The 27,888-nt window shown below is 40.9% G+C and overlaps 1 protein-coding gene and 1 long non-coding RNA gene across 4 annotated transcripts in view; one reads left to right on the top strand and one right to left on the bottom strand.

The window, feature by feature from the left end:
* LOC119024611 (leucine-rich repeat-containing protein 4C-like) overlaps positions 1 to 27,888 on the bottom strand; it is a 184,196-nt gene that overhangs the window by 128,850 nt on the left and 27,458 nt on the right. The gene's annotated exons all lie outside the window — the stretch shown is intronic.
* The window catches only part of LOC119024616, a 114,603-nt gene continuing 96,552 nt past the window's right edge, over positions 9,838 to 27,888 (top strand). For both annotated transcript variants that reach the window (XR_005076531.1, XR_005076530.1), the window contains exons 1-2: positions 9,838 to 9,869; positions 17,027 to 17,155. This is a non-coding gene — a long non-coding RNA (uncharacterized LOC119024616). The remainder of the gene's footprint in view (positions 9,870 to 17,026; positions 17,156 to 27,888) is intronic.

The raw sequence follows: 27,888 nt of genomic DNA, 5'->3' as shown, positions 1-27,888 counted from the left end.
AAACAGGTGAGCCTCCTATCAATGTGGAGGAGAGGCACATCTAATCCTGCTGTTTTTAGCCATGTGCGCTTATCTCAAGTCGCAGAGCGCAGACGGCAAACAAAGCCGCAGTCGTACGCCGATGCAAATGAAAGTCATCGCATTGCTCCGGCTGCTGTGCCGTGAGTTATTGTGTGCAGTCTGCCGCTGGTGAATCTCTCGAGGTCCAGCCTAAGTGCAATGCATAAGTTGTTCTTGAAAATGCAGGCTGATCTATGAAGGACGTGCTTGGCATGAAACGACTGGATGCTAAACTCAGTTACGGCGGTGAGTCACTTCATATCCAGGAGTTTGCAAAGATATATGGCTTTAAAATTGCAGGTACTGAAATCCTGAATATATCAGTGTTAGGACCATACATTTTAGTCATTAAAAACACTATGATGAAGGTGTTTGTTTGTGAAAGCATTCAGCAGCAGGCTCACTTTCCTTTGAAACCTGTAATTAAAGATCAGTATTTTAATTAAAATCTTGAACGCTTTCCCACTTTGCAGAAGCATTAAAAAAATAAAAACAGCCCACGAGGCATTAATTCCTCTGGCTGCGCATTGATTCTGTGGGCAGAGGAAAATAAATGGCTTGGTGCATTTTGGGTAAATATCACAACTTTTAATCTAATCCCGTACAATTAAGGCGTTAGGCCGCCATCACAGTTGGAGCAGCTTTGATTTGTGCGGAGATGAGGGCTGGCGCTCTTAAAATGTAGCACTAGCCTTTATGCAATATTGAGCGCCAACGGAGGTGGAAAGGTTTGAGACAGACGAGTGATTTTGAAGGTAACCAATGTAAAAGAGCTATAATAAGAAAGAATCAATTATTCAGGTTGTGGGAGGATCTTACGAAACACCGGCGTGCACTGTGTACAGTTTCATAACACTTTGGGTACAGAGATTATGCGTAATTGTAATTATGATAATCACAGAATGGTTATCGCACTCTGGCAGGGATAAAGGGAAGGACAAGGGGAGCAAGCTGGTGGTGACACATGCTTTGGTGATCACAAGCAACGTGCAACGGGCTCATCTGAGCCTGCTGATATGTTTCACCTGTGTCAGTCCCCATTAGCGTAATTACACAAGAGCTGAGCTGACGGTCCAGAATGAGGACGAAGAAGACGGAAGCATAAAACTGACATTAATAATGACAAATCTGCGCTTCCGTCTGAGGCAGAGAAAGTGAGAATACATCAAGTTAAACATATTCATGAAGTGTGTGTGTGTAGTTTTGGCTCCACAGTTGAAGCATCACTGTAATGCTTTGTGTCAGGTGCTTTTAAAACCCTCTTATTGACCACAGTTCAGCAACCTGCACCCAAATGCTCACAGCGAGTTTCAGCGGAATAATAGAACAAGCCGATCCATACGGCACAACCTGCGTGGATGCCACAATTCTGGTGAAATCTTGCAAAAAACATGTTATTCAAAATCTTTATTGCAAGGAATTACACCCACAGTGCATAAAGAACAAGTCATCCGGAGACGTGTTTCTCTGTGATGGAGGAGGAGTTATTATTCTAGTTGGATGACCAGAACTTCAAAGGACACCTAGGTTTAGACTCCCCTGCATGACTTTAGCATCACAGAAGGTTCTTCAAATGTATTATTGCGTGTCTGTATCCGGCATTTTCTCAGCTTTGGTTAAGACAATTAAATGACCCTCAGGTTCTTGTGTGGCCTCAGTAGCTGCCTGTTTGTTTGATATTTTAAGAATTCACCTTACATAAAGACACAGCTGTGTTCAGCCCAAGGCCACGCTAACTCCTCTCTCTATTAATAAGCTTGATATTTAAGAGTCGAATGTTACTCACCATGGACATATAGAATGGTTGAAAAATGGTATAAACACTTAAAACATGAAAAATAATAATAATAACAGCTCAGGCAGCTACACATGCATTAGCCTGTAATTGCTTCCTTAGAAGCTCAATTTGTCAGTGGTGTTTGATCAGAATCACGCACTGCTTTGACCTCTCTTCTAATATGCCGTTTAAATTGGACCGGTTACCAATTACTCCTTGTAAGACTCTGAGAGCATACTGAAGCATAATGCCATCAAATGCTCGCTTATACATACATAGAGAACATGCAAATCCAGAAAACTGGATGTGAAAGTAAGTGCTTTTATATGTCAATCAAATGTACAGAGACAAAGCACATTACACCAGCCCGCAGTTCTGTAATTACAAGTTACGTTTATGTATATATATATATATATATATTTTATTTATTTTTTTAACTTAAAACACTTAAATAAAGACACACTGCAAAAATAACAATCAAAATGTCAGTAATCAAGGTTAAGGAGTATTTTCTCTTCATGAATTCCAGCCCATCCTGGGTACTTTCTGCTAGTTGACTGAAAACAAATGATTTCACCATTGTGAGAAAAAGGGAGACACGGGGACTTAATTTTCACACCCCACTACTACTGCTGTTGAACAAAGCAAAACACACTGCTAAGTAGAAAAAAGAACAGGAGGAAAGAAATGAGCTGGCATCATGAGTCAAGCAGCAGCAGCTCTGTGGAATGTGCTGCTTGTTAGGCTGGGCACTGAGTGGCAACAGCCAGTGTAGTAAGTGGTGGTACATGATAAGCTGATATGTATTATAGAGCAGCCAGACAGAGAGACACAGAGCTGTGATGACTCTGCCCATCATGCAGTGTTTTTTGTGACATCCAGTTGGGTTTAACAGGGACGAGGATAACAAAAACATTTTGTTAATTTCCAAACTTCAACTGGTTCAAAATGCTGCATTGAACACATTTGTTCACCTGACACTTATTTCAGCACCTCTGCATTGGTTCCTTGAATGTTTTAGAACTGATTTGGAAATTTCAATGATTACCTTTAAAGCACATTTCAAGGTTTGCCTCGATTATATCCCAGACCTCATATGAGCCTGAGGATCCTCCAACAGAGGACTGTTAGTAATTCCCAGATCAAGACTAAAAGCCAAGGGAGACCAAGCTTTTGAAATACACACTTTTCTTTCTATTTTTTTTTTAAATTGTTTATATGTTTGAGTAATTCTTACCTCATATGGATCTGAAACTTAATCTTGTTTTGATATTGTATGAATTTTACTGCCGTTTATCATTTTTATTCTATCTTTCCTCTTTTATGTCTTTGTAAAGTGCTATATCAATATAGTTATTATTGTTATTATCATTATTATAAATTGCACATCAATTTTACATTATCATTTATTAAAAAAAAAAACTAATCGCAACTCAACAACAATTTACATAGACATGCTTCCTTGACAATACATCTCTGCAAAAAAAAAGAATTAAACTTTGAAAAAGTAGTCCTGCAGCATAATCCCCTTCTCCACCGTCCATCTGTATTCTCCGTAGAACGTAAACTGCTAGACAAACAGTTTTCTGTGTCCACTGTCTGTGTCTCATGTTCCGCATGAGTACAAGTGCCTCAACATTCGTGTGCTTGGTGCCTCCCCCACCTCCCACCCGCCGCGGCTTATCCGTCTTCCATGGACAATCTGTGTCCGCTGCTCCATGTAGTATTCCCTGCTCTCTCAAACATCTGCTGAGTCTTGCACAGTTTTCCAAAAGAGGACCGAGAGTGAAACATTTTGCTCATTTTGCTCATTTTTCACTTTCTTTCATCTTGATCTTTTTTTTTTTTTTTTACTTTTTCTTTTTACGTCTCACTGTTTGGAGTTTCAGAGCAGGGAACCGCTACGTGACGGAGGTAAGAAGTGCTGGTTGGAGAGCAGCGAGTTCTGCCATGCTCGTGTTCCTCTGTGACCCAGACCGGATCCACTCATAACTGCCTGCGTTCCCCCTGACCTTCGGACTAAGGGTGCATGCCGATAGCCAAGCTCTTCTTGGGCCTCTGCTCCAATCCTTATCTGAGAGGGAGAGACATGCTGGCGTTGGCGAGCTCCGGGGCGGGGCAGAGCTGCATCAGGGGAATGGACTGCAGCCTCGAGGTCCGGTCTGTTTCACTTTGCTGAACATTTTGGAGATGGACGTTATCCCTCGCTGACCAGCACAGTCAACCGCTCAGTGTGTGCTCCATATGTATGTATTTATAAGTATATATGAATATATGTCAGTATACCTACACCCTGCAACAAAAATCTGTATGTCTATTAACTATTACAAGTTAAAATTTGTCAGCTGGTGTTTTGTACACATTGAAAGTCGGCCTCTCCACCTGGGTTCCTCCATTTTTGTGGCTCTGGCCGCCTGCTGATGATTTGTATAGATTCCCAACCTCACACACATTGCACACCCTTGTTGGCTGGGGGGGACTACACACCCACTGCCCGAAGGTTAATGTCCAGAAATGTCCCAAACACAGCAGAATAAGAACATACAGGCAGGGTCTCTGCAGATCCAGACGCCACAACATACGTTTACTAGGTTGTAAGTGATTACTGAGAGGGATCCCACCCAATCTGCCTTTAAATGCTGAAAAGAATCAACTCATCTGCCCTTTTTTCTGACCTGCATTGGTGTGGTTTGAGAAGATAGTATCAAACGTGGCCAGTTAACAAAAGCAAGAGCAGAGAAAAATGCATACACCAAACTGTACTTTTCTCAGAAATATCCAAAACTGTTGTAACCTTGTCAGGACATGTTGTGTCACATGGAGCCCCTTTATTCATCATGAATAGCAGATAAGGAGAATGTGCTTTCCACATTTCTGTGCCTCATGCTTCAGGCTTTTGAAATGAGAGTTTACCATCATCTTACAATGTTCTTTTTAAAACCTTTCAAATGAATGTACTTTGTTTTCGTCCCTTTTCTCAGTGGACTCAGTATGAATCTATCTAAGCTACTTCAGGGAAGATTGGAAGTCTGTGCAGAAGATCCTGGTGTTTTTCAACTTTATAAATCAGAGGACGAGAAAAAAAATGTTGAAAAAGACATCAATTACAGTGACCCAAGGCTGAAAACGCAATGGAAAAATACTTGTATCCACAGCTGTATTTTATTCAGGCAGTAACTATGGTTATAGTGAATCAAAGGGATTCATCTCAGAGAGACTTAACCATCAGTGCTGGCAGGCCCGCAGTCTGTAGGCAGCGACATACAGCTCTCTCTCCTAATGCTATGCTCTCATGGCCACTCCAGGGAGCAGCGGGGGGATATAGTCTGCCATCCACTGCTTCCATCAAAAGCCATTTGTCAACATTTTTTAGTTCACATCAGTACACAGAGCTGAGAGGGTGTAACCCGCTGCCCCCTTACTAACTGCAGACATACTGCATCAAGTGGAAAATGGGCCAGAAATGTGCAGTGATGTGACAGACCCTGTCAATATGTGTGTGTGTGTGTGGGCAAATTGTTTATTTCCTGCAGTGAGTTTTAAAGTGGCATTTATTTAGATTTTATTCTTAAACAAAGCAAAGTGAATCAGAGACAAAGTTTTTTGAGGTCGTCTCTCGATTTTTGCACTCAGGGATGAAATAACGGGACTATTTCAGTGATGCCGACGGAGAGTTTGAGTTTTTTCTGTACAGTTTAAAATCAATCAAAGACAAACCTTTGGGAAGTGAAGAAAATCTCTAGATGAGCATAATAAATACAAATATATATAGATATATATATATACACATATACTGCATGTATTAACAGATTACATTTTTAAAAGATAGTATGATAAGAAATAAAAGGACGATGACTAGAGATGAAGATTAAAGTCGTTTTAAGACGTGTGACGAAGCAAATCAAAAATGTTTTTAATCCATCTATGCAAAGGGTGAACAAAGAATACTTAGCTCTATCTGTATCAATAAAAAGAGGAATTCCTAATTTTACATGTAGTAATGACTATGAAACGCTGCAATTAATGAAGTAAATTACATCGACTTTATTTGTAGGAGAATTTGGAAACACTGCTTCGAGACAGAAATGACAGTTCACAGTTCCGGTTAAATTAAAGGGGTATTTTATTTTCTCTATTGTCATTGATAATTAGCAGTTGGTGCCCCATTTCTACTACTTTCCAATTGTTGACAATTGTTAATACTTTTTAATCTTGTAGTGGCAAAACCGGTGTTGTATGTAGAAATGACATATCTTATTGTTTTCATCTAATCTTGTCACCAGTGTTTATCTATCGGGATGGAAGAATGGCCTAAAATAATGCAAAGAAAGTGACCCTTCATTGATTTAAATCATTTAATTTCCTAAATGAAAAATGTGCAACTGAGGCACCTTCATATCAGTGATGAACAATGCATATCTGCTATAGATAATGGGAAGTTATTATCAGCCATCAGCTGATGAAATGAAATTCTAGCCGATAAACAGAGTCAACAAAACAAAGCCGAATTGCTTGAAAGTGCAGGACGCTGTCACTGCGCTCGTCTCTTCAGACTGTTACATCTGGATAGAGCCCAGCCCAGCTGCCAGGACGTAGTGTGAGCAGTCAAAAACTACAGATATGTACATGCTTGTATGTGTTATAGGCTGTGAACCATATTGACATTTGTACAAAACTTGCAATATCTGGTTCACATTCGATTATTACCCGACTTTCACATCGGGAGGAGATGGTGGTGCAGTTACAGGCAACGAGGCGGCTGCACGGACGACCACGGTCGAGTCTGTTTTTCGGCATTTGTTTTAAAGAGACCCGTGTATGTTTCCAGCCATGCTTGAGGTGGCAAAAACTGGATATCCAGTCAGCTAAATCAGAAAATCTCCAGCCATATTTATGGCTACAGATGTGGGTGATTTTAGGGACACATGGGAACATTTTCACTCGTGTTTGTGGCAACTAAAACAGGTAAAACCATGATGTTTCCCTAACCATAACCAAGTGGTTTTGCTGCCCAAATCTAGAGAAACAGAACATTTAGAACAAGCTTAGACCTCTCTGTGGTTGTGCAGAAACAAAATCCACATACTAACGTTAAATTGTTTCCAGTAATTGGGCTATACATTCGACAAAAAATGTGTTGGCTGTTTTCTACAGTTTCAAAGCTAAACAACATGTTTTTTGCAATTTGCACTACATGGTCTGCACAACAAACCTTATTCGAGTTATGGAATATTGAATCAACCATCTTTGCTCACTACATGTTATCCTTTCTAACCATCTGGTGTGAGAATCAGGTTATCAGTTATTTTTCATGGCTGAAAAACTCCATGTTGTTCATCCCTTCTGTCTGCTCATTTCTCCATGCATCATACGGTACCTCGAAAAGAGGACAGACTGTCTTTTAAAGAATCAGAAATCGCCCTCATTGAACATATATGATTGGTTGCCGCCTTAAACAATCTGACAGCCAAACAGTCTACATGCGTCCAATAATGTGTGTTCTGACAATAGTAAGCGATCATCAAAGGAGACAGCGTTACCCATGTTGACAGGGGATGCCAAGATCCTGTGTATATACGTGCTGATCGTTATAGACAGTGTCAGTATTTCTGGGTGGATCTCTAAGCGGCACTGTCTTTTGAATGGTGCTTTGCAGAGCTACACCGCATCGCTGACATCTTCCCCATCAAAGTAACGTGCGCACACTTCATCCTGGCGACAGGTGCTGCATCAGCCCCGCAGGGTGTCGGGGGGATTGTGTGGAAATATCTTAAGCCTTCTCGGTGCAGCTTGTAATGGTAGTGAACAATAAATATGTGAGACAGCGATGCACCAAGAGGCATAATCAAAGACAGATTCCTCTGTGCGCTGGGATTTTCAAAATGTATGTATGAGAGCACCAGGGCGCAAGGTTGAATTATTACAGGAATAGAAAAAGGTAACATTCAACGGGCAAATTCAATTAGTGGGACATGAAGAAACAGCCTGAAATACGTTTTTGCTTGAGTTTTCTGCCTGGAATCCTTCCTGCAACCCGTCGTCCTACTTTAACCCTAGCGTCATTTGGGTAAGTCATTTCAAGGGCTTGGATGAAAAGCATTTGTAATTAAGAAATTCTTTTAAGATTGTTTGGAGCAAAACCTTTCAGTGATTTCAGTTATTTGTAGTTTTTTTTTTTCTTTTTTACTCCAGGCAAAATGCAGAACATCCTAAATAACTTCAGGTTTCTTAGAATGTCCAATTAATGCCTCAGCGTGTTAATTCGATCTCAGTGTGTAGTCATCCAGAGCAAAAGCTCTAATTATAAACATCAGGTATTTGGTGTGTTTGCAGGAATAAATGAGAATGATACAAGTCCTTTCATCCCAATGGGGAAATCTCATTTGTTACAAAGATGCAACTAGTACAGGAAAAGAGTCAGACAGATGCGCATAAAGTCAAACTAAAATATTGACACAAAATAAAAATATGGGGAATTTCTAGTCTGTTGCTTTGCACCTACAGACCACAGGACATCTTCCGATGTGTGAACTTGCTTGGCAATAAAAGTGATTCTGATTCTGATCATAGAAATCAAAAGCTGACTAACTTGCAGATATTAATCTTATCCCAAACTCATATTTGATTGTTTTTTTTTTCCTTCTAAATTGAACAGCCAATGTGGGGAAATTTCCAGCTGTCCCAAAATTAAACATCAGTTATCATTAAAGGAGAGCTATTATGCTCTTTCATGTTTTAGGTGTGTCATGTAGGTTTCTAGTGCATGTAAAACATCCTGAAAGTGAAAACCCTGCTCTGTCAATAAGTGTGACTTTGTGGCATCACACGAGCATTAAACCAAAATAAAATGATGAACCTGAAAATCAGCAGAACGTGTCTCCTTTAAATCAAGTCAACTAACAGAAACATGACCAAATATTTCAATATTTATAGATCAAACCCTCGACATCTAAAAGTACTCACACACACACACAAACACTTGAACTGTGATTGATTGCACTGAAACAAAGAGCAGAACAAATCTGTTGTACTGTTAACATCAATAATGTGACTGCACCAATAGTTGATGTCAGCGGACTGACTTATGAGACGGCCCTCCGTCCTCACATGGTCCGTCTGGCTATCAGCTCTCATTGAAGCAGCATTAAACAGAAACAAAACAAACAGAGAAAGCTTGTCAGTAAACGACCGCCAACATCAGATACCAACAATCTTGTGAAAAGTGTTTCCACCCCATGCACACACGCTGTATTTTGTTGTTATCATGGCACATTGTTCCACTTAAAGGTTAGTTAAAGTCATGTTCCTCGCTTTGCCTAATGATTTCAGGGCACATTTTCTATTAATAAAAAAACAGACCAAACCGAAAATTGTGTTTTTTAAAGACAATGAAAAAGGACGGAGAAAGAGAGTGTGTTTAATAGTTTCTTTTGTCATCTAAGGCATCGCAATTTACAGTAGACATCTGTTTTGTGTTTTTTCTTTTTTCTTTTTTTTTTGCTTTTTCTTCAACAAAACTGCTGATAAAAGCCCCCAAAGCCAGAGGGCATCTCATCTTCATACATGCATTATACAAAAAAAAAACGTTCCGCTTTATGCAACGATAATATTGGAACATTTTGTCTCCTGCTCCAGTTCTTTCATCACAAATTAAATGCAGTGTCCCTGGCAAAAAAGATGAATAAATTAACAGCTTTAAAACACAAAATGCAAGTGACAGGCAACCGCAGGAGTGACAGCAACAATGATAGGCATGCAGGAAGAGAACTTGGCTGGAGTGTTGCTCCCAGGCATTCAAACTGGGAGTGGAACTCGGAGATGTGGTGTGTTCATTGTGCAAACGCCACCTGCTGAAAACCATTTGGGCGCCGTGGTTTCCACTCGGGGGGGGGGGCTGCTCAATCGCGACAAAACATGAATAAAAATAAACATGTGTCGCCAATGCTCATGCGTACGCACGGACACGTCCTTTTCCATCACTGCCGGAGCTGTTGCCGATGGAATGAAAACGCACACCTGATGCAAGGCGAAGGTACAGTTGTGTTTTCCTCGCTCGTCCAAATTATCACACTTAGTATGTGCCAGTGTGCAGCAGATGGGAAAAGGCTTGGTGAGCTCATGTGTGTTGTTAGCCTGTGTGGAAGGAGTGAATTTGAAGCGTGTGCTGCTGCTGCTGCTCCGGATTATGTGAGAATACAGGCAGGCTACTGTAAGTAAAATACACAGATATTCAAACACTGTATATATATATCACTTTATTTTCCAATTTAAATGTAAAAAACTAGGTTACCTGAACAGCGGGGAACTCCAACGAATACAACGGGGGATAACACATTCCTTTCAAGCTATCTTTGTGTTTCAAAGTGTTCGGCCTATTTTCACCTGACTTACTTACCCGGCTTGATTGACAACTGAGTAAACTATGGGAAAATATATGCAGTGTATACAGTAGGAGCATTACTTTCATGATACAACAGAGCACTAATGGATCAATCAATTACCAATTTCGATAACACTAGACTTCACGCCCCCCTCCTTAGCATTTACAAAATGTCTTTGTTAGCACGCTCATATATGTTAAGCAGAGGGACTTAATGTAAAGCGTTATTCCAGGAATGTTGAAGTAACTCGACTGGGTGTAATCGAGACCTTGAGATTACGCTTACAAATCACCCATGTGTAACATGATTATTTATAACCCAGCCACGATGCATGCATTACAAGCAGGAGATAAGACCTGACAATATGTGCAGAAATGTTGAACAATGCAATGGCTAAAGAAAAACTCAACCACTTATAGCTTTCTTGACAAATACAGTGTCAGCGCTGTTAAAGCATCTTTTCTATCATGAGATATTAGCACTGCCTCCCGTTCCTGCTCCTGCTCAGAGAGGCAATACTTTTTATATATTCATCTTTTGTGGCAACTACTTGGCAACCGCCTATGCATGACTCGTGCCAGCTAGCATGAGTTAACATGGATAAATATGCATGAGTGCTTCAGTAGATATCATTGACATTGAAATATCTGGTTTCACCATTTTTTTTTTTAATCCATAATGAATGGGATAAAGCGATGCAGGTTTGAACAGTGATGTATGTTTTATAGACACTAAATTGATGAATAATGCTCAAAAACACATACATGGATCAATGCTCTTAGAAAACACCAACCTGCTATCGCCTCTACTTTCGCTGCAAAGCTGGGAAAGTTCACACACAGACTGTAATGCCAAGTGCATCAGCTGATGGCTTCCAGGGAAGCCTAAATCTTGATAGCGGGTAATTTAGAGGACTGTAATTAAAGGTCAGAATTATTAATTCATGCATGATGTATCAAATACCACTGAGCTAATATAAGATAGATATGCAGGAGTGGACCTCGGCACTGGTGCACCGCTATTTCTCTTGTAAATACATCACTTCTCAATGACAAACCGACTCTGTTTACTCCGTAAGAATATGGATGAAAATCTGCTCCAGGCCACATTTAACGCGCTTCATTGTCTGCATTTGCCTTTAATTATGTCATTAATCTCTAAATGTTTTGTGAGAACATGAAACAAACTCCTCAACTGTCTGGGTGGCCGATACCTGCGACTTGAGCTGCGAATCCCCAAGACTCATTACTATGCTGCACGAGTAATTTCACGTCTTTTTTTTTTTTTACTGCATGTTTGATATTGTTTTGTTACAATGCAGAATGACTATGGCAGGTAATTTTACTGCATCTCCAAAAAGAGGGCTTGGCATTTTAAATATGCATTTGCATGAGTGCACCTTTAGTTGACTGTATGGTGTTTGGCCTTTCTCAAACACAGACAAACTCTTTGACAGCGCCCTCCTCTCCCGTCCCGTCCCCCACCCCTCTGTTTTTCCTGTTTTTCCGCATATCTGCTCTGACCTCATATAGTCATCGTCTGCTGCTGCCTCTCGTATGAAACCAAAGGAAATCCACTGTAGTGACAGTAATCTCTAATCCCTGGATATCGGTGTGTTCTACAAAACCTCCTTATTGAACACCTGGAGACAAGGATGAAGCCATTCTGCTCAAGCTTACCTCCGTTTCCTCTTAAATTAGCTATTTAACGTTTGCCACCGCACACGTGCTCCGCGTTTAAGTTCCATTGCATTCATCATGCAGTGAGTGCATGCATCATTAGCATCGTTGCTCCCAATAGGGATTAAACTCCTAACCCTCGCGGCGTTAGTGCTTTGCTCCATCAACACACCACACAGACACACACAGACACACACACACAGGCGCACAAAGATAACAAAGGATATAAACCGGATGTACATGCATGACCTTATGTATCTTTCAAAAGATGTTAGCCACAGTCCATCATATTATCATGATCTGTTCTGCTATTCTCTTTCAGCCCAAAGCTGCAGGTTTAACATTTAAAATATGACAGCAAGACTGGAGCAGGGGAGGAGGATGTATGGATCTGTAGTACAGTGTTATCCACATTAAGCGCCACTGGTGGATGCAGGATGTTTGAGGGACACATTAAAAGGTCACCGGCTGTATGTGACGGGGCACCAGTGCGCAGACAGCCGTGATTAAGATCACACTCGGCAACATTTTGTCCACTGGAAGGGCAACTTTATCATATATCCCTATTTCATCTACCATCCAAGAAAGCTACATTCATGGTGTTTTTTTTCCACCATGGGGGCACCAGAGGGGGCAGTGCCCTCCTGTAGCCCATCACTGTTAAGCACTGACGACTGCTGTGGCATGCCCTTTTTTTGAAAAGTGAAAAAAAAAGAAAAGAAACGCAGTGTGTCCATCCAGAAAGCATGTGACATTTAGAATTTGCGTGCCCGTTCAGACTCAGTAGCAGTTTCAAGCTGTATGCATTCAACACTGACTTGTTTTCCCAAATAAGATTCATGACTCAGGTGTGGTTTGCTCAATGTTTGCGAGTTACACTCCCTCAACTGCAAAAAAAAATAAAAAAAAATAAAAAATGGACAAGAGAAGACCAGTTACCTCTCCGAGAAGCAATTACAGGAAGCAATAAAGGCGTAGAAGTGCATTCAAGAGAAGCAATTTTTGGTACCTCTCTCCCTTTGGCAGTCCACTTGTTCTCACTTGCACACAGAAATAGAGCGGGAGAGGGAGGGAGCATGGGGGTTACAGTCTCTGAGGTCTCATCCCTTCTCTTTCTCCCCGCTTGCCATTTCTCATTGCGATGCTGCATTGTTTACTCTCTCCAGATGTGGGCAGAGAATGGTGAGACAAAGAGAGGGAATTTGGACTAACTAGATACTGCTGAGAGAGCACAACGGGGTCAAAGTAAGGCCTGATGAAAAGGTGGCCCACTTTCAAACAGAGCAGAGGCTGTCTTTCTTAAAAGTGGTCCGGCGCATCGGGTAATGATACAGAGCTCGTAAAAGAGGGTGGCTGTGGCTGAGTGCAGGCCCACAAGTTTAGAGAGATGTGTGTTCTCTATCACCTCAGACATAAACGGGGAGGACAACAATGAGGCTTACAAATTCATGTGTGCGGGTGTGTGGGCTAATTATGTAATGTTTCTGCTCATCCTGAACTACAGCCGTTCAACATCCTGTCGTTCTTTGTAAAGTATTCAGCTCCATTTTTGGGAAAAGTATTTTTGTTCAATGCTTTGATTACACAGAGAATGAATGCTAAATCATGCAACATGTAAAATGTAGATGTGCATGAGTTCAATGCAAATCACTCGTTCAATCTTTATCATTTTCATTCCTGTGAATATTCCTGGTATATCTCTGTTTGGATACAGTTTAGTCAATAACAATGAGCAGAAAACACTGCACTTATTAAATTACCATCCCATCCCCGAAGTTATTGTTGAACCATCTGAAAAATACAGTGAGTCCACGTCGTATAGTCTTACATGGTCCCGGTACAGGTTGCACAATTACATAAAATGTCATGAACTTGCATGATGTCCAAATTTGAAGAACAAAACAAAATCAAATTATATATTTGCAGATTTGAAATCTCATTGGCTATTTGATGCATCAATCATCCATAGGCTTGCATTGTGACTCAGGAGGGAGAGGAAAGAAGACAAAGAGGGTCTCCTGTCGTCCCAGTCACTCATTGGCTGTTGCAGGACACAGGGCAGGCATAGAAGCTCCTGAGAGGAGGGTAGATATGGTGTGAAAAAATCTGTGTTCAGCCAATTCTGCACTTTGGACTCAATACTTTACTGAAGCTCAACTGGATTTGGGGTAATTGGAGAAGACAGTTTTTGTTGGAGGTTGATACTAATACTGCAACTGGAGCCTTCAGGTGTGAATGTGTAACTGTGTGATGTGATTAGAGTGTTCCTGCAAAAGAAAGACTTGGTCTGAGTGAAACCGCCCTGAATAAATAATGATTTAAAAAAAGTATTCAACCCCCTGTAGTGTGTGGCATAACCCCCTCAGCTTTATAACATAATAACATACATTCTTTTGTAGCTACTCAACAGTGAGTTTCATTATTTTCTCATAAGATATCAGAGTAATTTATTTGGAACAGTCAGTTTGTCTTCCTGCCCTGAGTTTCTCCAGATGGGAGAAGGGATTTGTCAGTACACTGCAGCACCCATAGTCGAATGACTTAGGAAGAATATTCATGAAACCACTGCATGCTACCCGATGTTAGTGGCCCTTTTAACACCGAGAAACAAGCGCTAATGCAAGGCAATAATCAAGGCAAGCCAATTTCAACGTGACTTCATCAGCAAGGAGAGAGTGCACACTGCCAGACTGAGTTCAGCAATTAACAAGATTTTGCATTTTAAAAGCAGCAGAAACGCAAATCTTCCTCACTGTCAACAATTCAACCACAGTATGGATGCAATTAGCAGCACTGCCGGTGTAGTGGGTTTGGCTAAGATTATGCAGTTTTGCAGCGACAACCACACAGTTTGTCCTTCTAGGCTACCAGACAATGAAACCAGCGATTTCTTGTGAACAAATTGCACAAATTGCACAATTGTTTGCAATACTAGAATATTTTGAAACCTGTTTGCTTCCATCCACTCCAAAAAATGACTCTATGTGTCATCAGAGTTTGATCCAATCGCCACGTTCCAATTTGACTTTTAGGGCTGCATTAAAGGATATTTTCAATTCAGTAATTTGTCAGTTTATCAGTGATTTGGTTAGCGTGCAAGTTTTCCCAAAAAAAGTATATAATGCCCATTGAAGGGACATCATTTAGCCAGAACCCCAAAACATTATTTGCACAATGACATAAACCAGGGTTACTGCTAAATGCTTATTGGCTGAAAGAATAGTTCACAGTTTAAAGAACATAAAATTAGCTATGTATGTATAAAATAAGGATTCAGTTGCACCTGGAGACTTGCCGATCACACTGCTCCTGCCTCCTGTTGTTTATGTTTAAGATCTGTCTGTCTGTTGAATGAGTGAATAAAACAGAAAATAAGCATTGTGGTGGATACAGCATTATCCTCCCCATGTCCCCTCAGGCTTGTTTTTGTGAGAGATGGATGTTTGTACCTCTACTTGCACTTTCCCATTGGAAATATTCATCAGAAGTGCTGGCTGCTTTCACTTCATAACCTCTTCCTCTATCTAGCGTTCTGTATCTTTCCCTCTGCCTTCTTCTCCTCTAATGGCTTAAGTCTTCCCCGGGGGAAAGATAGCCAGGGATGATGCTTCTGCGGATGGGTTTAGAGTTGCTGAAGGTCTTTCTTGTCATGGGAACAATATAAAAATGATAAAGCTGGATTTTTTTTCAGGGCTTTCTTGATGTATTTCATTTTCTCAAAGCCAGATGACTGCTCTCCGCTTGGATATGGCCCTGGTCTGGTTTTGAATCATATTCACAACCTGTCTTTCACAGTTATCTTGTTCTTTATTGCCTCTACTGTATTACTTCTTGCCTTTTGCTGGATGCCCAGATGAGAACCACAACCAAAGTCTCCTAAAGCACATTTAACACATTTATATATTTTATTTCACCTGGAGGTGCAAATATTTCTCATTGTATCGGGAATAACAGCATTGAAAATTACAGCATGTCACTTTTTCTTTCTTCTTTTTTTTTTTTTTTTTTTTACAGCACACCATTGTCTGCTTTTACTGTCTAACTAAAGGAAACGACAGCCACACTGTACTCCAACAGGGCTGCTCCATGTCTCACTGGATTTTATTACATTTTCATAAAAAAAAAAAAAATGGCAGAAATACTTATAGTTACCTCTCAATAATGATTTACCGCTAACTAAAGCAAGTCTGACATAAGCATATTCACATGACATGATGCACCTAGATGAGATCCTCTTTGCAATTAATTACTTGCTAATAACATACTCTCGCTGAGAAAAGATTATAATGAGAAGCTTCATGAAATGAAGGTGGGTCAGGTTTTTAATTCCAGATGGCAACCAACAGGGCAGCAAATGAGTCAATTCCGCGATCCACAGCTCTGACTAGAATCACAAATTGTCACTACAGCTGGGGGCGCCAACATCAGAGATGTTTTCACAAAAGTTTCAAGTCTTTAGGATTTTTAAGACATCACGATGTATGCAACTGTTTCCAGTCAGGCCATTAACACGTATGGCAGCAGAAAATCAGCGAGGCAACAGCGCAGTCACGGCCATCTCTGCTGATTTTGTGGAGGATGCACGATGTCAGACGGTGGGAGAGAAAATGAGATGTCACACTTTATATATGACTCAGCCCAGCACATAAGAAAAAGCAATAAAACGTCGGATGAACACAGGTCATAGAGAAAAATACAGAATCGCCATACATGTTAGAGACATTTATGTCTCATGAGCATTTGTTGGTGACAAAATGAATCTCAGTGGTATATTTCCTTGATTCAGAGCACTTGTAATGATCGACTACATCCACGTCTATTCCATCTATTATGCATTACACACGTACTATTTACTCTAAGAGCCACAAGCCACGTCAATGGATCTCGGATTAGACTGCATTCCACAGGCGTTCTACAGGCATTAATTAACGATCTAATGACAAGAAAAGGTGAGCACGATATATTTACTGAAAAAAGGTTCACCTATTTAGAATATCTTCATTGTATGATTAATATTATATGCATGTATCATTGCACGCATCTAATGAAGTTAAAGGGAGTAATAGTTCCTTACAAATCAAAGAGGGGTTTGAAAGGCAAGCGATTAACAGATATTTCGACGACTGCAGGTCAGGCTGTTTGACGTTGATGACCTCGTCGATCTCAACCTGAAAACTGAAGATCCCAGACTGCCGACCCTCCTCGAACATTCTACTGCTCACCGTCAACCAAACCAGGGAGCCGCTCTACATCTAAAGGTAAGGTGGCCAAAGGAAACAAAACGTAATGAAGTACCCTTTAGGGGACAAAACGTTCATTTTAAACCAGAAATATTGCCAAACAAGCGCTTCTGCAGTTCGCTTTGACCACAATTCCCATGCCATCGTCTTGAAGGACAACTCTCCTCACTCCTGCTTCCGTCTTCTGACTCTGCTGCTGGCCCCGCTGCTCCATGGAGTAGATGCCTATGGCAGTCTGTAATTGTAGTGTCCATCACGAAACGATGGTGGTGGGCGGTGGCCTTGTAATGTGATCAGTGTATGCCTGACCGCTGTGTAACATCATACCATCATATATAGTTTATTTCTCTGACTAGCTCATTGATCAGTCAGTCTGTATAGTTCTTGATTTCACTGTGTGTATATAGCTGAGGGGATTGAATTTATCTTGAATGTTGAATGTCACAAGGACATAATACTACAGCAGCAACTACAACCTTGTGTCTTATATAACGGATCACTAAAAATAGTACAGCAGAGTGAAACGACGAAAAAAAAAAAAACTAAACTGTGGAGTTCTACATTTGCAGTAATACAAAATGCTGTAGGTATTTTTCAGTATGACTCACTGCGCCTAAAGACAAAGCACAGAAAGCTGTCTAACCGGCTCTGCAACATGCCGACATGTGGGACACTCAAACGAATGCAACTGTGTGTTAGGAGACCTCATGTTTATGGAGCGTTTTGTCAGCGAGCTAAAACCTTTTCACTTTCTGTAACGTTAAGGAACTGAAGCATCAAGCAAATAAGAGCAGTGAGCCTTCGAACGTAACAGCAGCGATTTTAAGAAATCACATCATAGAAAAGCGAATACAACGCGACTGATGAATGCTGCTGCCCACCTCGATGAATGAACAAGTCCTTATCCAGGGTCTATAGTTCTCTTCACTAGAAGCTCCTCAGTACATTCTCTGAAAACTCCTGGTGTGGCAACACCGTAATAAACCAAAGTTGTCAGGGGGTAGTTTAAACAGAATAGTTATCCACTGCAACATTCTCTCACTGTGATCCACAAAATGTGGCCAAGAGGTCGTTTTGACCTGACTTGACCTGACCACGGGCAGTCTGGCCAGTAGTTTATGGTTCGTCTTCATATCAAGGTACTGGCTCCACAACCGAGAGACACAGCCTCACATACTGTTACAAGATGGTAAACATGTTTTATCTTTCAATGGAGAGTGACTAAAATTTAGATTTGTTGTTAAATTTTGTGAGCTAAAGAAATGTGAAAATGCATCTTACGCAAGCAGTGAATGCCACAGTGGGAACACTTTCACTCTCTGTTACACCTTATTGGGGGAACTGCCCGGCCTGCTTGTTTCTGTTTTTTCCATCTTTAAGGTCTTTATGGATTTACCTCCCAACTGCGATTGCACGCTCAATTTCTATTGGCAATTGTGCTGTTTTGGTTTTCTGCCTCCACATCCTGCTCAACCTGCTGCAAAATGACTCTAAGCAGAAAGATCTCTTGCTTCTCTTCCTGATGAGTTAGAAGCAGTGATAGAGGATCTTTAAACAGCCTTAATGCAATAAGAGTATGACTTTGCTTTGTTTAACATTTAGATTGCTTTGACCCGAGAAACTGCTCGGTTTCTCTCTTGACTTTCCTCCATTTTATCAGTGTTTGTTTTTTCCATCCAGTTCAGCCATTTCTGTGTTTCCCGATCATTGTAAACACTGTGTGACTTTTTCCTGATCATGATGTAATCTTTGTTCATATTGCTGTTGTATTTATTCATTTATTTATTTTTTTTGTCATCAGAAAATGCTGCTCCCATCTGTGTGCCATCAAGTTAATGTTACTTAGCTGGCTTATTCATACCATCTGACTGCAGTTATAATATTCAGATTAACCATTTTTTAAAAGCAAAAGCGATGCCAAAATAAAGTATTTCTGCCAGATGTACTTAAACATAAGTGGTATCACTGCACGGTCAGGAGACAGCTGTGATCACTCATAAGGTGGAAAGTCGTTTTCTATGAAACACCCAGAGGAGCTGTGACACAGTTTTTTTTTTGTGTGCAAGTTCTTTGTGTTTGAATAATGACCAAATACAACTGTTAATTTTTGCAATCACTAATGTAGTTTGCCACCTTAGAAAAACTGGGTGCAAATGACTATTTCTAATCACAGTGGTCATTATCCATTTCTGTTGCCTATTTAGAGCAGGAGCACTGTAAGTCTTTTGATCACAGGGAGGGGCATAAGTGTTGTTCTGCTAATTTGAAATACACGTTTTTAGTGTATTTGGAAAGCTGGAGCATTTTGCTGTGTATTTTTACAAAGTGAGATAAAAGGGCCGAGTCAATCACAATCAAATATTGAACAAAGCTATTTGGAATTGGTTGTTCTTTGATATTTTAAATGCTGCCTGAACCTGCCAGGCACTTGATTATATATTGTATCCTGAATGCCTTTAATGCATCATCAGAAGAGGAGATTAGTATTGTATTTGAACTTAAAGGTGCAGTATGCCTGTTTAATTCAAATATCACCACGGCTAACTGTACTCTATTAACACGTCCATGGTCGTGGGTGCTGTTACCTTCTTAGCTCGGTTAGCTAGCTGGACAACTGTGGTAGTGTTGGCAGTTAGCATGCTAACATCAGTACAGTCGATACTACATATGCATACCTGTTTTATCGTCAAACCTCAATCTTGAAAGTTTAAACAAAATATTTTTCGTATTACACCTTTAAATTAAATTCATTGCTTCATATACAGAATCACAAGGAGCCCCAGTTGCTCCCAAAAAGATTTCAACACCAAGGACAGAACGTCACTGGGACAATGACAAATGTAGGACATTTGATTCAATATAAAACATGAGGGGGCCTTATGGGAAAAAGAACATTGAACGCAGCACAGTTACAGGGCTGAGCATCCCCTATAGGCCCATCCCATGACACCACTGGGCACTGGTTCCGCCACCACTGTACCTGTTTCTCCCCAACAGAAAGGTAGCACTCCTAACCTTGCCCACACAGCCTTAATCTTCCAAATGCTGCTTGAGCATTTGAATTTCTGCACATCAATCTCAGGGCCCCGTCCTGCCTTGATTAATGGTCCCCATCTATCACGGCACCATGTGGCGCGCAGGCCTTGCCCCGCCAGACAGCTTTGCTTTAGAATAATGGGCGCACTCCATCCCAGTCCCTACCATGCAATGATTGTGCATCTCTGCGATCTATCTGTCAAGCCCCTCTGTCAAAAGGGACAACAGGGGACAGCACAGGTGGAAGCAATCGGGACGAGGGGGGAGGGGGGCACTGCGGCATGACATTTATGTACAGTACGTCACTGAATTTCTGTTATTGTGGCTAGCTGTGCTGACTGATAAACAGAAATATTTTCCCGCCGATGACGCCGCCGCATGTCTCATTCTGTTGCACATGGGAGCGTGAAGCCTTGGAGACATTCGGTCTGCCATCAATAATGTTGGCAGGCAAAGCAAAGCCACTAATGGTGACTCCAGGTTCTTTTCATGTATGGTCGCTTTCTCGTGTCTCTAATATCCCAAACTATATTATGTACGTGAATACGCTCACTTGTATAAACGCCCAGAGTCACCGTCTCATGAACACACTAGCTGGTGGGATTGCTCCTTTTTGCTAGCAGCTGGAAACAAGCTGCGAGCACACACCGTCACAGTGGTCTAAAAAGTGCTTCCCTCTGTTTAGGAAACACTTGTTTTCATCAAATTTCTGCAAATAATTAGCTGCAATTATGTCTGTCTCTCACCAAAGCAATTACATGCCACATGATCAGGCCCCCTTATATGGGCACACCAGTATTCTGTGGAGTCAAGAGCTATTCACGCTTTAAAACAAGTCATTCATCACTGTCATATGAATATGCTTCACTGTTGATGGCGCTTTTGTGCGTCCTATTACAGGCAGACAGGAGAACAAAAAAAGTCTCCGTCCCTATGGAAAACACACAAACTGGGCAGAAATGTGTCTTTCTCCAATTGAGAGCTCCCTCGCAACAGCAATAATTAAAGTGCCATCGTGTGGCAGCGTTTCTCCGGGCAAAAGAACAAGTGTGACCAAAGTTGCACGTCGGATCTAACCAGTACATCTCGGTTGCTTGATATTCTCTGGCATTGTTTTCTAAATGTCGCAGCCCTATTACATTGCCCACTGGGATCAGCGCCGATATGTGGGAGTATTGTGTTGCTGCCTGTTGCTGACATTTCGACCGGCTGGATATTGCTGCTGCATTTCCCAAACATCACCCACCGGTCCACTGCTCATGCCTGTCTTATCCAGGTGTGAAACTACACACACACTCACACACACACATAGATTTCATAATCCAGGTATCACTATATACTATATCTGAAGTCCTTTGTAGGCCTAAATCAAACAAAATACTGGTGTTTTACTAACCTTATTTAGAGGGAAATAAGAGAAATAGTTTAATACGTAATATCAGGCAATAAAATGTGTTATCATGAGAATAAATTAAGGCTTTAACGGACAAGATGGTAATGCATTCAGAGTTGGCAGACAGTTTCAGACACAAATAGCATATTCTAGGGGCAACAACACTTGAGATTTCAACACCTACAGTATGTGACATCCTTATGGCCGAGTGATCTAAGATCCATACTGTGTGATAGCGTGATAACAACGTGTCCTGTTCGATGCTTGCCAGGACGTCCACTGCATATCACCCCCCCGCTTACTCCCCATGTTTCCTGTTTATGTCAGCTGTCAAAAAAAATTACAAATAGCCCAAATAGGAAAGAGTTTCAGAACGGCAAAAGAGGAAAGATGATTTTTTTTAGAATCCATCTCACACCGACACGGTCGTTTAACTTATTTGCCGTTACATAACTAGTGATATGTCGGTCGTGAATCAGTCAGCTCTATGAGCCCCTTAAGTAAATTATAAGAGCCGGCTCCCATTTGACAGGCGGTTTCTTTTTCTTGCTTTCTTTAATGTAATCAATACGATAGAATAACGTTATGTATCGCTCAGTAACAAGAGCCAAGCATGTTGAGACAGTGATGTTTGTGTGTTGCACTCTAACCCTCGAGTGTGCCTGCAGGTCCAGCAACATGGCAGCAGGAAACAAAATGAGTGCCAGTCGCAAAAAAAACAGCATTTCTAAAATATCACATAGAGCAGGGTCTGCTAGCAACTTTAACATAGGCATATTAAAATTACACATTGACAAACTGCACATGAACAAACCAGCGCCTCTGCTGAAACTGTTGTTGCTGCAGCGTCTCCAGCCTCCCCTCAGGCTCCAGGCACACCGCAGTGGAGGAAGTCAGATACTCAGAAAATACCACAGTGTAAAAATACTCAAGTAAAATCCTCGCATTCAAACTCTTACTTTAGTGAACGCACAAAAGTATTTGCATCAATGTGTCCTTAAAGTACCAAAAGCAGAATGTAGAATGCGTCATTTTAGAATAATTCACATTAAGTATAGTATGCATTCATATGGATTATAAAAGCTTGCTGTGGTACTTAATGAAGAGCTTCCTTTATCACTTTACCGAGCCGCGGACACATCAGCTTCTGTAACAAGACCAGATCTGTGTCAGTAAAAGCATGTCATGGGTAGAGTTTGTCAAAGGGTTGGGAAGAAATTCTTCCTTCTATCATTTAATCTGTCACTTGAAGCAATATTCAAATACAATTTGATAACATTCATTTAAATATATATATTTTTTTTATATAATCATGGATAATCTCACAAATGCACCAGAGCTATTGAGTAATCTGCCAGTATTTGTTCACAGTGGACGACATTAAAATGCACGCTTTGGTTAACAGCTGCAAAACATTGTCGGACACATGAGGAATAAATACTTAAAATACGTACGCTTCATTACTAAATGTCCTAATTCCCACTGACTTTGACTGGCACATTTAAGCTCGAGGCACTTCATTAAAACAGAAAACATACTGTAAAACCACACGCACAATGTTTTTGTCATAATTCTGGATGTGGGCATATTTCCTCCAGCTGAAAAAAAAACAAAAAAAAACACACACACAAACATGCGTGCTTTCTCAGTTGACCTTGCCTGAGCTGGTGTGCAGCGGATGGCACATAAATCACAAATCCTGCACCGTGCTGGCGAATGGAAAGTGTCTGAAATACTTTATGTGTATGGGTTAAAAAAAAAAAAAAAGAAGAAGAAGAAGAACAAACAACACTACATCTGAAAAGTGAATTTCCCAGCCACGCCTCATGCTTCTCCTATATGAAACTAGGGCCAGGAGAGTCAAGAGAGAATATGCTGACCCACATACAGGTATGCTCCAGGCTCACTTACACAGTCATATCACTGTCTTTTGTTTAAAACAACAGATTCAGTGTGTTTCAGAAGACAGAAAAAGGAAACGACCTCATTACATTATCCCATTACCTCTGTTGTTTAACGCCTGGAGAGAGAGAAGGTGGGAGTTCCATTTTACACAAGAAACGCAGAATGTTTTTTTTGTCACAATTTGCTAGAACAAATAAATCACATGCGAGTATGAACGGAGGATGGTGTGCGTACATCTGTCTGTTTCTCTGAACTGTCTGTCTGAGCCTTGTGCCTTAAAACAGTTTTTGGACAGGCAACAGGCCTAATGAGCGTGGACCGTAGCTTGCCAAAGTTGAATACAAAATGTATGCTGTTCAGATTCCACTGCGGGCCCCCCATTTTGTTTCCATTTAAAATGCAGTAGGTTGTGGGCCACGGGCACCGTTAAACAGTGAATTCTATACTGCATAAGTCATGCACAGGCTCATGCACAAGTTTTTATAAAAGAGGCAAAGAACTGATCCTGGCTCACCATGTGGACTACAGATATATAGGAGAGAATCAGTAAATGAATGAAACATATACAGTTGCTTTCTTTTTCTAATTTTTTTCATTAGTTCTTGCTACACTATTCTCTTCTGTATTATATATTATATGGACCACTCCATGGCTGAGTCTTCAAACTATCTAGAAAGTTTTTCTACACACTTGCGAGACTGGAAAACATCCCACTGGACAAGAAGCTCTTCATCAACATGTTCTTCTCTGTGTCCTCCAATAAACAAATGCACATGGTTAATAAGTAGTGCTGTGCTCTTGGTTCACACTGCTGTTAATGTTAAAGTTATAGGTTATATCCCTGGTTCTGGTCATATATGCCAACGTTAACATCAGTATTGGTTCAGCCAATCAGGATGCCTCTACAAGGTCCGACCAATACGGGCCGTAAAAATAGCCATGCCATCCTTGCAGCACTGTGTTTGCTCTGCCTGTGATCATGGAAATATGGTGTAACCATTATTCTTATCTTTTCAGTATAATCACCCCAAAAAATAGTTGATGGAGGATTGGTCTCAGCCCAGAATAGACTCCTTTAGCTCTTGGTGATTTTAACTACTGTGAGATAGGGCTTTTTTTCTTTTTTTTTTTTTTTTTTAATGCATGGATCTGGGTGAAAAAGTGCAAAAGGGGGACTGTTGATTTGCAATTAAGTCCCATGCTAGTTTTCAAAGGCTTTGACACAGCTGGATTTCCACAGTGGTGAGGGCAAACGAAATCATGCCTCCGTAAATGATCTAAAATTCCTAGATACACGGTCCACGATTAACATACTCATCAAAGCAAAACTAAGTAATAGTAAGGAGAATAGGATACTATACAACATCTTGTTTAAAAAAGCTGATTCTGCTATTGCTTTTACTGCCTCAGTACCAGTAACAATACATTTTAGTATATGCATTTACTGTCGATGGAGAAGAAACTTACCAGTAGTTCAGTGTTCAGCGTTAAAAATCAGTGTAATGTCACGGCCGATCAACTGGTCCGTACAATGGGGCTATGAAAGTCACAGGTCCTGGTTGTGCAGAGAGGCACGGTGTGAGTTCCCACAATGTGAAATGTTTTAAAAATGCACAGTGTCTACACGAGTTACCTTTGTCTGGAGCACGAGTTGTGGGGCCATCCGAGGTCCTGACTGTCAGCAGTGAGGGAACTGTCCGTGGTGCTAGCCAGTGCGAGACAGGCGAGCTAGACACTTAAATAGTTCAGAGCTGGGCCTTTGACAGCATCTGTGATTGCAGCAGCAGTGATTGACCCTGTTTCCTGTTACTACTAAACTGTGTGTGCTTTACATCCTGTTTTCTTAGGTTGTAAAGCTTGCATTTGTCCCTTTTGCAGCAGCATTGCCAAACAAGTTGTAGCATTAATGTTATTTTTCTTTTTTTTTTTTCAAATTAATCATCAGATGGTTTATTCATGAGACATCACTGAAAACCTCTGCCATCGCTGTGTAGCCTGGGTCAGTATCACAACACCTGCTGTCTACCTTCTGCACTGACACGGCTGCTTCCCCAGAATGAGGAGGCAGAATGAGGCGACGGAGTGTTTCATCCGCACATTACTCTATTCGGGATGTCAGAGGATTAGGTGAAAAATAAGTGCAGGTCACCAAGTCACACAGTTCTATCTCGGGCGTAAGGAAACAGGCTGGCTATCGCGAATTGAGAGAAAGCTTTTCGGCCAAAACTCTGAGCAACCCTTCATCACTTGGCCTTGACGTCTTTCCTGCAGGCGGCAGGGTTGTCACGATCACTCACTGTCTGGGGTGCTAAAGACAATTGTGCAGGTACAGGCACAACACGCAGAGGATCATCACAACAACACCTACAGTAAGTTAATTAACTCTCCGTATCAGGAGGCCCAAATGTCAAACCCCAGATTATTCATAACTTGCAGGAAGGATGATGGAAGAGGAGGAGGAGGCAGCGGAGGGGAAAAGATGTGGGTGATTGTTAGGTGTAAAAAAAAGAAAAGAGAGCTGCATTATTTCACTCCTATAGACGAGACAGATCCTCACAACCTTTCTCTTGTCAATAGGTGCTGCCAGTTCAGCACTGCTGCTTTAATTACTGGATTGAATGAGGTTCTATGTATTTTACAGCAACAAAGTTAATGTTAATGGATCCTGTGAGGCACATTCTGGTTTTTTGCAATGTAGGCTCATTTCTTTTTCGTTTTTTAGAACCATATAGAATTGGCAGCAAAGACTTTATGGCTTGTCTTAGATTGAACTAATGATTGGGATGACACTGATTTTGCCTGACCTATTTAGATGCTAGTAACATAATGATACCAGGTGAGGACAGACTGATATTCCTCTGTTGTGCACACTGGCCGTTGAAATGAGACCTATCATGCTACTACAAGATGTTTACATGCTTTAATGCTCAAAAAACACATCAGTCTTCTTGTACTGTCTGGTGCAGCAGCATTGTAGCCCCCTCTGTCTGAAGCGCTCCTGTCTCTTTAAGGAACCCATTCTGCTCTGATTGGTCAGCTCACACACGCCTGAGCCAGCACTACTTACAACAGAGTAGCAGAATTAGTACATGCCAAACTAGCCACTAGGCATAGATTATGCAAATGTGTGACATGTTCTCGTAGTTTACTGTCACAGTGTCATGGAATTAAAGGTGGGAACTACTGACGAGGCATTTCAGGTGTTTTTATATGGGAGAGAGGAGCTTCTGTTTGACTTTCACCTTTTTAACTTTTAAGACGTTGCTAAAACACCAAAGGAAATGGAAACAAACAAAAAAGCATAATATGGCTTCTTTAATTATTTGTATTGTTGTTTGAAAATGACCCTAACCCTTATAAAAATATACCTACAAGCCCAGTATTTGCAATTCATACCAATGCATCTGAATAGTATTTGGATATTTAGTAAAAAAAAAACAAAAAAAAAAAACTACTAAAACAAATGAAACATTTCTATTTTAAAATTCAGTTCATGTGTTTATGATGATGCAAGGAGGCCGATTTCGGCTGAGTAGTGAAACCTCCTCGGATTCCCTGGAGTGGGTCTGGCTGTAAATTCAGTGTGGAAATGGGTGCAGATTAAAGCTTCATTAGTCAAGGTTTTAGCAGCTATGTACTGTGCATGCTCTTCCCCCCTCTGCATCTGTGTTTCTCTCGCTCAGCACATGTGCATTCAAACCCAGTAGCATGTACACAGACAGCAGTGATATCAGTCGGAGGATGCAGAAGAAAATTCAAACACAGAAACATGTAAAACAGTATTGTATATTAAAAAAGGAATTTAAAGTTATAATGATGGATGGAAGCCATAGAAATCGTCACTAGCAGTAGTATTTCTGGTAAGAGGCTTTAAAGTGTACTTTCAGTTGTCCCATCACGCATCATCTAATCACTGCATCGTGCATTGTGAAATGTGTGCTCCAGTCCTCTGGACCCCTTATGTTTGGAGTATGGTAGTTTTTACTTCCCTGAGGCATTTTGCTTAACACCACATACTCCTCCACAGGTGACAGAACATACCCTGTGGCACACTTTGCAATTTTCCATGTGTTTATTCTCTCCCACACAGAAGCCAGAAATATTTGGCTCCCTAGTCTTCATGATAGTTTTGCAAACTCTTGCGTTTGACAGGGGGGCTCCAAGAGGAGGCAGAGGCCATTTTTAAATCCGCGGCTGACTCCCACGGCCTGCCAGCAACTCCTGAACATGGCAACGGCCGGTGTACACACACACACAAACACACAGAGTGAGTGACTAGGGACAGATTTGCATTTTTTGTTACCTTTGTCCTCCTTTATATAGATAATCTAGATAATTTATATCAGAGTTGCTTCTTATTTCTATAATGTACATGGAAAATAAAAAATATATAGATATACATATATATATATATATA

This window comes from Acanthopagrus latus, chromosome 8, assembly GCF_904848185.1.
Source record: "Acanthopagrus latus isolate v.2019 chromosome 8, fAcaLat1.1, whole genome shotgun sequence".
Classification (NCBI taxonomy): Eukaryota; Metazoa; Chordata; class Actinopteri; order Spariformes; family Sparidae; genus Acanthopagrus; species Acanthopagrus latus.
This window is presented reverse-complemented; position numbering and strand designations above follow the sequence as displayed.